This window comes from Daphnia carinata, chromosome 6, assembly GCF_022539665.2.
Source record: "Daphnia carinata strain CSIRO-1 chromosome 6, CSIRO_AGI_Dcar_HiC_V3, whole genome shotgun sequence".
NCBI lineage: Eukaryota > Metazoa > Arthropoda > Branchiopoda > Diplostraca > Daphniidae > Daphnia > Daphnia carinata.
Genome location: NC_081336.1, coordinates 10112568 through 10122830, shown reverse-complemented (window position 1 = coordinate 10122830; position 10263 = coordinate 10112568). Strand labels below are relative to the sequence as shown.

The window sequence follows — 10263 nt, the reverse complement described above, 5'->3', positions numbered from 1 at the left end:
TGAATGGAAATGTACAGGTTAGGAATCAGATTAACTGAATAAAAACTATACACTGACCACAACATGTCAATATCACAACCTGTGGAGAAATCAACTATATCTTATTACATAACATATTTAAGAAGCATGTTATTGTAACACAACTTACCTGAGAGAACTTCCCTTTGAAATGCACTTTTATCATTCAGTACTTTCTACTGGTTGAATTTAATCTGTGGCAGACAGCTTTATAACTCAAACGGCTGAACACAACTAATACCATGAGATATACAACTGCATTCAGTAAACCATGCTGCACAGACCACGAGGGTTACACAATATAACCTACAAAAAGAAGGTACCAGCATTTAACACATACCAAGAAAACCAATTAACCTGTGAAACAGTTTGTAGTACCTCTTGTGGAGAATTGACGAGGGATGCAAATCTTTGAAATGCCACCTGCCAGCAAACTGTAATGAAGCAAAAATTTTAAATAGCCTAAAAGCTGTACATTCTAATAAAGATTGAATTTACGTTTATGTTATATGTTGATCAACACTTCTGTAAAAGAAAAAATTTAAATTCAACATCATATGAGAAAAAAATACCTGGAACATTACTTGTCTTACATCTGATCCAAATGTCCATTAATGCTGTTGGTAAAGTACAGATCAATATGATATGAGTGTGCTAAGTGCTAGGCCAGATCTTACAGACATCGGTAGGTGTGTTTTGATATCCCAAGAATCCACAACTCCTGTGCAACAGATAAAGAAATTAATTTGTCAAGCATCAGGTAACAAGCCATGTGTTCGAGCTAGACAATATGGGTCAAAATTGCAATGGAAGAATGCTCTTAATATAACCTGCATGTAATTGCAGCAAATGGATCGTTTTTCTGCAACCATTACAGACCTTTATTAGTTCCCCTCAGTATTGATCTAGGGTCACTGAGAGGACACACACAGCATCCCTTGATATGAAGATCACACCCCAAGATAGTTCACTTTCCTTCAATGCAAATGAAAGAAAACTATTACGGCTGAATCAAAGGAAAAATTAACAGTAATAAAGAAAAACTATTAATGAATGAACAGTGGAAGTTAGAGTTGAAAAATTTATCCAATGAAAGAATTCTCATTAGAACAAAATAAAGGTGTTACTAATAAACTTCAGAGAAGATTGTTTCCATACCTTCCCATTCACAATGGATGAAGGCCCAACTTGATGTTCACAGGTGATTGCATATCTTCGGTTAGATACTCAATGTTCTCATGAGCATGAGCACAGCAGGAGTACTAGGCTTCTTCTTGGACAACCTAATCCCAGGTAACAGAATGAAGCCACATTGCGTACCTAGAAAAACCTATTTGGGTGGGAGACAAAAATTTCCTTAAAAGTTACGGATGAAGAGTGCAAAGAAACATGTAGAACATTTCAAATTCAAGATTTATAACAATAAAATAGTGGTCACTACTTACATTTCTTCATTTTCATTTTCTACACTTCAATCATATCCTATTGGAAAACTATGAAGCTCTAATGATGCTTTGATAATGCTTTGATGTTCACTGTTTCTAGTTAAGAATTTAAAACAAACCTGTACTTCCAAAGTAATGTTATGCTAAGCCAAATTACTCTATGCACTGAAAAACAATGATAGTTGAAAAACTCCTGCAAATATATGTTTGTAATTCTGGTCAACCTGTAATAAAACATAACAATTTACTTATAATAATACATTTAATTATAGAATTGAATATATAGAATATAATAAAAACTAGACATAGTAAGCCAAATGTCCTACCGCTACAATTCCAATATTTCATGTTCCAGCTACATTAAGCGGGTAAAAAGACAATTTATAATAGAAATGGAAAGGTATTGTATAAAAGAATGACTCTCCTGCCCTGCAACCACCATTCTCTACACATCTGTAGAACTACCTAAAAACAAAAAAAATATCTCTTGAAAATGACACGGGGAAGTTTTAATATAACACAGAACAAAACAGTTACCTATACAGTTTCTTCACAGTCATCGCTTACTCCTAAAACTGTCTCCACCTCTACATTTCGATCAAATCATGTTGGATGACTGGACATCTATAATGCCATGGAGAAAACTATAGATTTACTGACCACATCTTGATGCTCATTGCTTCTAGTTACGAATTGGGACAAACCTGTGCTTTAGTTCTTTTTTTCTTCACAATTTTCTTCTCTTGGCTTAGCTTGTTTTCAGGATTCTCAGTCAACGTTAGACATTTGCTTTCCAATGCTGCAACGAAATTATTACAATAAAGATTTTCTTGGGCTCCCAAGTATTTCCGTTGTTTGAAACACCAATCCCTATCGGCAAATACCAAACTTCACCATCCTTCTCCTAATATGATATTTAGATTCGCTTATAATCACAAGATGGTCAGTTTATATTAATATATTATATTAGATAAATTTCCATACTAACCTCAGGCCGAGAATTTCCCAACAATGTATGCTTCATCGTCCATGTCACTGAGCGGAGATGAAGCTGTTAGAATCAATTAGCCTGAATAAAAGAAAATACAATCAAATTTAAATATTAACAATTTAGTTGTAAATGTCAACTACTTGAATCGTTAATGAAGTGCAATTTCTCCTTTAGGTGCCCTTTGGTATAACAAAAGCCTTTGAAAGTTCACACAGTAAAGATGTCAGACAAAATTCTTCTGATTTTGGGACTACCATTTGCAGTTATCTTGAATTACTTTATGATTACAACATTGCTCAAGAGCATTTTCTAGAACTTCATAAGTTTTAGATAAGTGACTACACACCTTCGCGGCCGGACTTTGTCTGAAGTTTGGCATAGCAGAAAAAATTGGCGGGAACTACTAGTGAGGCTGCGTTGCCTACCCGTTATTTATCTAATGGTTTTAACATGGTGAACAACAAATTTCATTTTCGTGAATCTTGTTAAATTTAGCATCTAACTCGTATAAAGTTATCTAGTATTATTAATATAAATTTTGAGGTAAAAATCGGGGTTGTTGTTTTGTCGGGCCTTAAATTTCTAGCGTACCTACTTTTACATTTGAAATAACTCAATAACCATTAAGTCTTCATAAAAACAAATTTCATATTCGTGATTTTTGTTAAATTTAGCATCTAACTCTTATAAAGTTATTTAGTTTTGTTAATATAAATTTTTCAGGTAAAATCGGGCTTGTTGTTTTGTCGGGCCTTAAATTTCTAGCGTACCTAATTTTATATTTGAAATAACTCAATAACCATTAAGGCTAGATAAAAACAAATTTCATATTCGTGATTTTTTTAAATTTAGCATCTAACTCATATAAAATTATCTAGTTTTGCTAATATAAATTTTTTAGGTAAAATCGGGCTTGTTGTTTTGTAGGGCCTTAAATTTCTATCGTACCTACCTTTACATTTGAAATTACTCGACAACCATTAAGTCTACATAAAAACAAATTTCATATTCGTGATTCTTGTTAAATTTAGCATCTAACTCATATAAAGTTATCTAGTTTTATTAATATAAATTTTTTAGGTAAAAATCGGGCTTGTTGTTTTGTCGGGCCTTAAATTTCTAGCGTACCTACTTTTACATTTGAAATAACTCAATAACCATTAAGTCTACATAAAAACAAATTTCATATTCGTGATTCACGTTAAATTTATCATCTAACTCATGTTTATTTATCTAGTTTTATTGATATTAATTTTTTAGGTAAAAGTCGGGTTTGTTGTTTCGTCGGGCCTTAAATTTCTAGTGTACCTACTTTTACATTAAAGATATCTCATAAACCATGAAGTCTACAGAAAAACAAATTTAATATTCGTGATTCTTGTTAAATATTAAATCTAAATCATATATTATTATCTATATTATCATCAGATATCATAGATGAGATCATATCGATCATAGATGAGTTGATCGATAATATAGATATCTGTACAATCTTATACATTATGTCAAAAGTTCTTTGAAAATCCACGAAGTGTACTTTGGCTTCAGTGTAGGTGGGTCCAAAGATGTTTTAGTTTTGAAAAAATTAATGTAATAATCTTTAGGATCCATATTTGAACGTGATCAATGATTCTTCTTGGCAAACACATGGCTTGGAAATGACCAAAAAGTTCGACTAATAAATCATCACTTCAAGACATACAAATCACTTTGTAACATTTTAATAATAACATAAATACTTTTCTTCACTGCAACCGGGAAAATAACATCCAAATCTTTGGGATTATCCCCACAGTATGATCCTTACCAAGTTAACTATTACTTAAACAGGAACAACAAACGCAGCCTTGGTATTAAAAATTCAAGTTATCACCTTACATCCTTGTCCTGTCATTGTTGAGACAAAGGCAGAAAAGCTTTATTTTCTTGGTATATATACAATCAACATGTTGACAGCATTGCTAAATGTTTCTTGCAATACAAAACCTTTCAGTTAGCTTGTTCTTGTGGTCAAGCTAGGGATATTTTTGTTGAGAAAGTCCCACTGTTTATTTTCAAATCCAGTGTGCACAATTGCTTCTAAGATGCACTGTGAATAGCATCTCCTCACTGTAAACTAGGAAAATGATCAAGCAAGAAAATACAATAAGAAAAAAAAGTGGAAACAATGGCACAGTAAAGTGCCTCCTTTTTTATCTTTTCCTCTTTTTTTGATTACTTTCATTCAGCCTAGAGGTTAATACAAAGCCACGAAAACAAAGCTACAAGCTAAAAAATTAATATGACCAAATGGCATCAAAAGAGAATCAACATTAAACTACACAAGCATCTTAAACCTACCCTAAAACTGTATTACCAAGCTTCACCACCTTCTTCAGCAGCTGAAATAAAAAATTTTATCTATAAAAGGAACACATAAAACAAACCAAGCCAAACCAGAATGAAAATAAATAAAAGTGTTTACCAAGCTTCATTCGCACCATTGATTTGATTCAATAGAATAACGAATGAATAATTCAAGCCAAACTGTATAACAGAATTACGTAAGATGATGCTAAGATTAGTTATTAGGCATATAATACCAGGAGGTGTTGACTGATTGCTATACATAAATACGCAGGAATATTCTGTCTTGTTAAACTTTGTCAATAGTTATTAAACACTGTAAAATTGATTTCAATGTTAGATTAATAAAAGTAAATAAGCCGGACAAAAGTTTTAAGGTTTCTTACCACAGACATGCAACAGAAAGAACAAAAGCAATAAACCATTCCTAACTGAATAATCTATCAGCATTTCTTCCAACATCCTTCATTAACTATCCTACGACAAATGAAATTGTTATGTTTTGCCAACCCACAATTTTTCTAGCTTATTGGTTCATTTTCATCTTTTTTCTTACCATTTGTTCAAATCCACGTCTCATCATCCAACATTCCAATCTCATGCTAATTCAATAACTTTGTTATTCTGTTGTATCTGTTAATAAAAAACATCATTGCATTACGTTACATTTCCAAATATATTTGTTAATAAACCTGGTTACTAATACCTTATTAAGTGTTAAGTCTCAAACCCATTACATGAAGCTGAATTTAAAGTGTCATACAATCTACTTTGGATGGTAAAACCAGGTTTCCAGCATGTTAATATGCCTCACTTTCGTTATCAAGCCAAACCTAAATGACAGAATTTTATAAAAATGACACTAATTTAGTTATTAAACATCTCATACCATTACGCTGGTGCCGTTTTTTTTGTTCCATCGTGGAATACGTGAATGCTTGAAGAAAATAAGATTCATAGGGCCAACACTACCAGTCTAATAGCTCCTACGTCTAAATTTTTGAAACCACTTCCAACCATATCTAACAAACCCTAAAGAAGAAAAAATTTTTGGTGACTAAAACCCCAATGAAGAAAACCTAAACGAATACTTGTATTGAAGCGAACAAATATTCTTCTTTGTCCATCCAACAAACAATCTTTCGTTGTCCATCCAGCAACAGCAGTAAACTGAAGCAAAAAAACCTGAAAGAAAAAACATAAAATAATGATTGTTTTTATAATACCACTATGCCATACAACTTACTAGAGGGAAAATAAATGTTATGATTAAAACATTGCTCAAGGGCATTGTCAGGAACTTCGAAAGTTTTTATTTTTATGTTCCTTATGTACCTGATAGAACTTCCGCTTGAAATGCACTTTTATCATTCAGTACTTTCTACTGGTTGAATTTCATCCACAGCAAACAGCTTTATAACTCAAGCGGCTATACACAACTAATACCATGAGATATACAACTGCAATCTGTAAACCATGATGCACAGACCACGAGAGTTACACGACATAACCTGCAAAAAGAAGGTACTGGCATTTAACACATATCATGTAAGCCAATTAACCTGTGAAACAGTTTGTCGTACCTCTTGTGAACTGACGATGTATGCAAATCTTTGAAATGCCACCTGTCAGCAAACTGTAATGAAGCAAAAATTTTAAATAGCCTAAAAGCTGTCCATTCTAATAAAGATTAAATTTCTAGAAAAGAAACAAAGAAATAATAAATTGTAAACCAAACTATTGACGATGTCCATAATTGGTTAGCCCACAGCATGTTCATACAACATTCAGATTTAGACTATGATGGGCAGAAGATATAAATTTTCTGCTACAAAACACCTTTTGATAGATGACTTCAGATTCATCAGATTTTAAATTTAGCAACGGCCTTTCTAGAAAAGCTACTATGGCTTTAGAAGTTTGCCGAGTATACTAAAGTTGTACAACATTGGTATTTAATGATTTTCTTGAACTAGTTTCAAATGCCAAAGAAGTTTACCGTAACCTTACTCGACATGAACATTTGGCACTTGTTTTGCAACGCGAGCTCGTAGAACCTCCACAATAATTTTTGATAACAAGTGCACGCACTCTACCGGAAATACGGAGAATCGGTTGTGCAATAGCGTTTGCCTTATTTCAAACAAAAATGAAAAATGAGAATTATTAGAGCAAGACAATGTGTCAATTTCAGTTCACTTCATCAAGTCTACATAAAAACAAATTTCATATTCATGATTCTTATTAAATTTACAATCTAAATGATGTATAGTCATCTAGTTTTAGTTTTATTATTTATTTAAGTAAAAGTTTTGGAACGGTCCACTGCACCAACTTTTATATTTTAAATAACTCAAACACCAAAATGTCTACATAAAAACAAATTTAATATTCACGATTCTTATTAAATTTACAATCTATATCATATATAGTTATTTAGTTTATGTGATATTAAGTTTTAAGTGTATGTTTGGTATCGGGCTACTGCACCAACTTTTCTATTTTAAATAACTCAAAAACCATCAATTTTAAATAAAAACAAATTACATATTCAAGATTCTTATTAAATTTACAATCTAAATGATGATAGTTATCTAGTTTTATTGATATTATTTTTAGTAAAAGTTCTGGAACGGGCCACTGCATGAACTTTTATATTTTAAATAACTCAAAAACCATCAACCCTACATGAAAACAAATTTCATATTCATGATTCTTATTAAATTTACCAACTAAATGATCTTGAGTTATCTAGTTTTATTGATATTTTGCGGAAAGACACTGAAATGCTGGAGAATTGTTACGGAAAGGACACTAATATGCGGGAAAATTTTGCGGAATGCATACTAAAATGCGGGAAATCTTTTTTGGGAAAGAACACTAAAATGCGGGAAAAGTTTTGCGGAAGGGTGGCTAAAATGCGGGAAATCTTTTTAGGGGAACACACTAAAAGGCGGGAAAAATGTTGCGGAAGTGAAACTAAATTGCGGGAAATTTTGCGGAATGCATACTAAAATGCGGGAAAAATTTCGCGGAAAGGTGGCTAAAATGCGGGAAATTTTGCGGAATGCATTCTAAAATGCGGGAAATCTTTTTTGGGAAAGGACTAAAATGCGGGAAAAATTTTGCGGAAAGGTGGCTAAAATACGGGAAATCTTTTTTGGGGAACACACTAAAATGCGGGAAATCTTTTGCGGAAAGGACACTAAAATGCGGAAAATTTTGCGGAATGCATACTAAAATGCGGGAAATCTTTTTTGGGAAAGGACACTAAAATGCGGGAAAAATGTTGCGGAAAGGACACTAAAATGCGGGAAATGTTGCGGAATGCATACTAAAATGCGGGAAATCTTTTTTGGGAAAGGACACTAAAATGCGGAAAATTTTTGCGGAAAGGTGGCTAAAATGCGGGAAATCTTTTGCAGAACAAACACTAAAATGCGGAAAATTTTGCGGAAAGGCTGCTAAACTGCGGGAATTTTTTTCCTTTCATTGTTTTGGCCTTTAACCACAAGATCCCAGTACGGGTTGGGTTAGGTTAGGTTAGGCTTATCAGTTTTTTGGCCCTCCACCACAAGATCCCAGTACGGGTTGGGCTTCATGCACAGGGAATGTGAGATTAAAATTAAAAAATAAAAAGCTTCTATGTGGGTTCAGGTCCGAGCCGGCTTATCAGTTTTTTGGCCCTCCACCACAAGATCCCAGTACGGGTTGGGCTTCATGCACAGGGAATGTGAGATTAAAATTAAAAAATAAAAAGCTTCTATGTGGGTTCAGGTCCGAGCCGGCTTAAGAAGGGCGAAGGCAACAGGTGTGTGCTAGTTGTGTGTATAGGTCCTATATGTGATAGGTAACGCCACTGGGACGACTTTGATTCGGACGCCCCTTAAGGGGTATCGAGCTGGTCGTAGCTGGACTCAGCGTAAAGAGCTGTATTAAATCGATGGGGTTAGGTTAGGTAGGTTAGGTTAGGTTAGGTTAGGTTAGGTTAGGTTAGGTTAGGTTAGGTTAGGTTAGGTTAGGTTAGGTTAGGTTAGGTTAGGTTAGGTTAGGTTAGGTTAGGTTAGGTTAGGTTAGGTTAGGTTAGGTTAGGTTAGGTTAGGTTAGGTTAGGTTAGGTTAGGTTAGGTTAGGTTAGGTTAGGTTAGGTTAGGTTAGGTTAGGTTAGGTTAGGTTAGGTTAGGTTAGGTTAGGTTAGGTTAGGTTAGGTTAGGTTAGGTTAGGTTAGGTTAGGTTAGGTTAGGTTAGGTTAGGTTAGGTTAGGTTAGGTTAGGTTAGGTTAGGTTAGGTTAGGTTAGGTTAGGTTAGGTTAGGTTAGGTTAGGTTAGGTTAGGTTAGGTTAGGTTAGGTTAGGTTAGGTTAGGTTAGGTTAGGTTAGGTTAGGTTAGGTTAGGTTAGGTTAGGTTAGGTTAGGTTAGGTTAGGTTAGGTTAGTATAGGGTAGAATACGTATATCCATTAGGTTAGTATAGGTTACCGTCTATAGTTTAGGTTAGGTTAGGTTAGGTTAGGTTAGGTTAGGTTAGGTTGGGTTAGGTTAGGATGTGCTTAGGTTAGGTTAGGTTAGGTTAGGTTAGGTTAGGTTAGGTTAGGTTAGGTTAGGTTAGGTTAGGTTAGGTTAGGTTAGGTTAGGTTAGGTTAGGTTAGGTTAGGTTAGGTTAGGTTAGGTTAGGTTAGGTTAGGTTAGGTTAGGGTAGGTTGGGTTAGGTTAGGTTAGGTTAGGTTAGGTTAGGTTAGGTTAGGTTAGGTTAGGTTAGGTTAGGTTAGGTTAGGTTAGGTTAGGTTAGGTTAGGTTAGGTTAGGTTAGGTTAGGTTAGGTTAGGTTAGGTTAGGTTAGGTTAGGTTAGGTTAGGTTAGGTTAGCTTAGGTTAGGTTAGGTTAGGTTAGGTTAGGTTAGGTTAGGTTAGGTTAGGTTAGGTTAGGTTAGGTTAGGTTAGGTTAGGTTAGGTTAGGTTAGGTTAGGTTAGGTTAGGTTAGGTTAGGTTAGGTTAGGTTAGGTTAGGTTAGGTTAGGTTAGGTTAGGTTAGGTTAGGTTAGGTTAGGTTAGGTTTGGTTAGGTTAGGTTAGGTTAGGTTAGGTTAGGTTAGGTTAGGTTAGGTTAGGTTAGGTTAGGTTAGGTTAGGTTAGGTTAGGTTAGGTTAGGTTAGGTTAGGTTAGGTTAGGTTAGGTTAGGTTAGGTTAGGTTAGGTTAGGTTAGGTTAGGTTAGGTTAGGTTAGGTTAGGTTAGGTTAGGTTAGGTTAGGTTAGGTTAGGTTAGGTTAGGTTAGGTTAGGTTAGGTTAGGTTAGGTTAGGTTAGGTTAGGTTAGGTTAGGTTAGGTTAGGTTAGGTTAGGTTAGGTTAGGTTAGGTTAGGTTAGGTTAGGTTAGGTTAGGTTAGGTTAGGTTAGGTTAGGTTAGGTTAGGTTAGGTTAGGTTAGGTTAGGTTAGGTTAGGTTAGGTTAGGTTAGGTTGGGTTAGGTTAGGTT

General features: G+C 34.4%; 2 long non-coding RNA genes across 2 annotated transcripts; both read right to left on the bottom strand.

The window, feature by feature from the left end:
- Nucleotides 1–516: 516 nt before the first annotated feature.
- LOC132088123 (uncharacterized) lies at nt 517–997 on the bottom strand. The gene is made up of 3 exons (XR_009421360.1): nt 898–997; nt 612–739; nt 517–543 (listed from the first exon to the last, which is right to left on the bottom strand). It is a non-coding gene; the product is annotated as an uncharacterized LOC132088123 (long non-coding RNA).
- Nucleotides 998–1206: 209 nt separating this feature from the next.
- LOC130703567 (uncharacterized) lies at nt 1207–2374 on the bottom strand. Its single transcript, XR_009004709.2, has 4 exons — nt 2168–2374; nt 2001–2087; nt 1790–1928; nt 1207–1687 (listed from the first exon to the last, which is right to left on the bottom strand). It is a non-coding gene; the product is annotated as an uncharacterized LOC130703567 (long non-coding RNA).
- Between the last annotated feature and the right edge of the window lie 7889 nt (nt 2375–10263).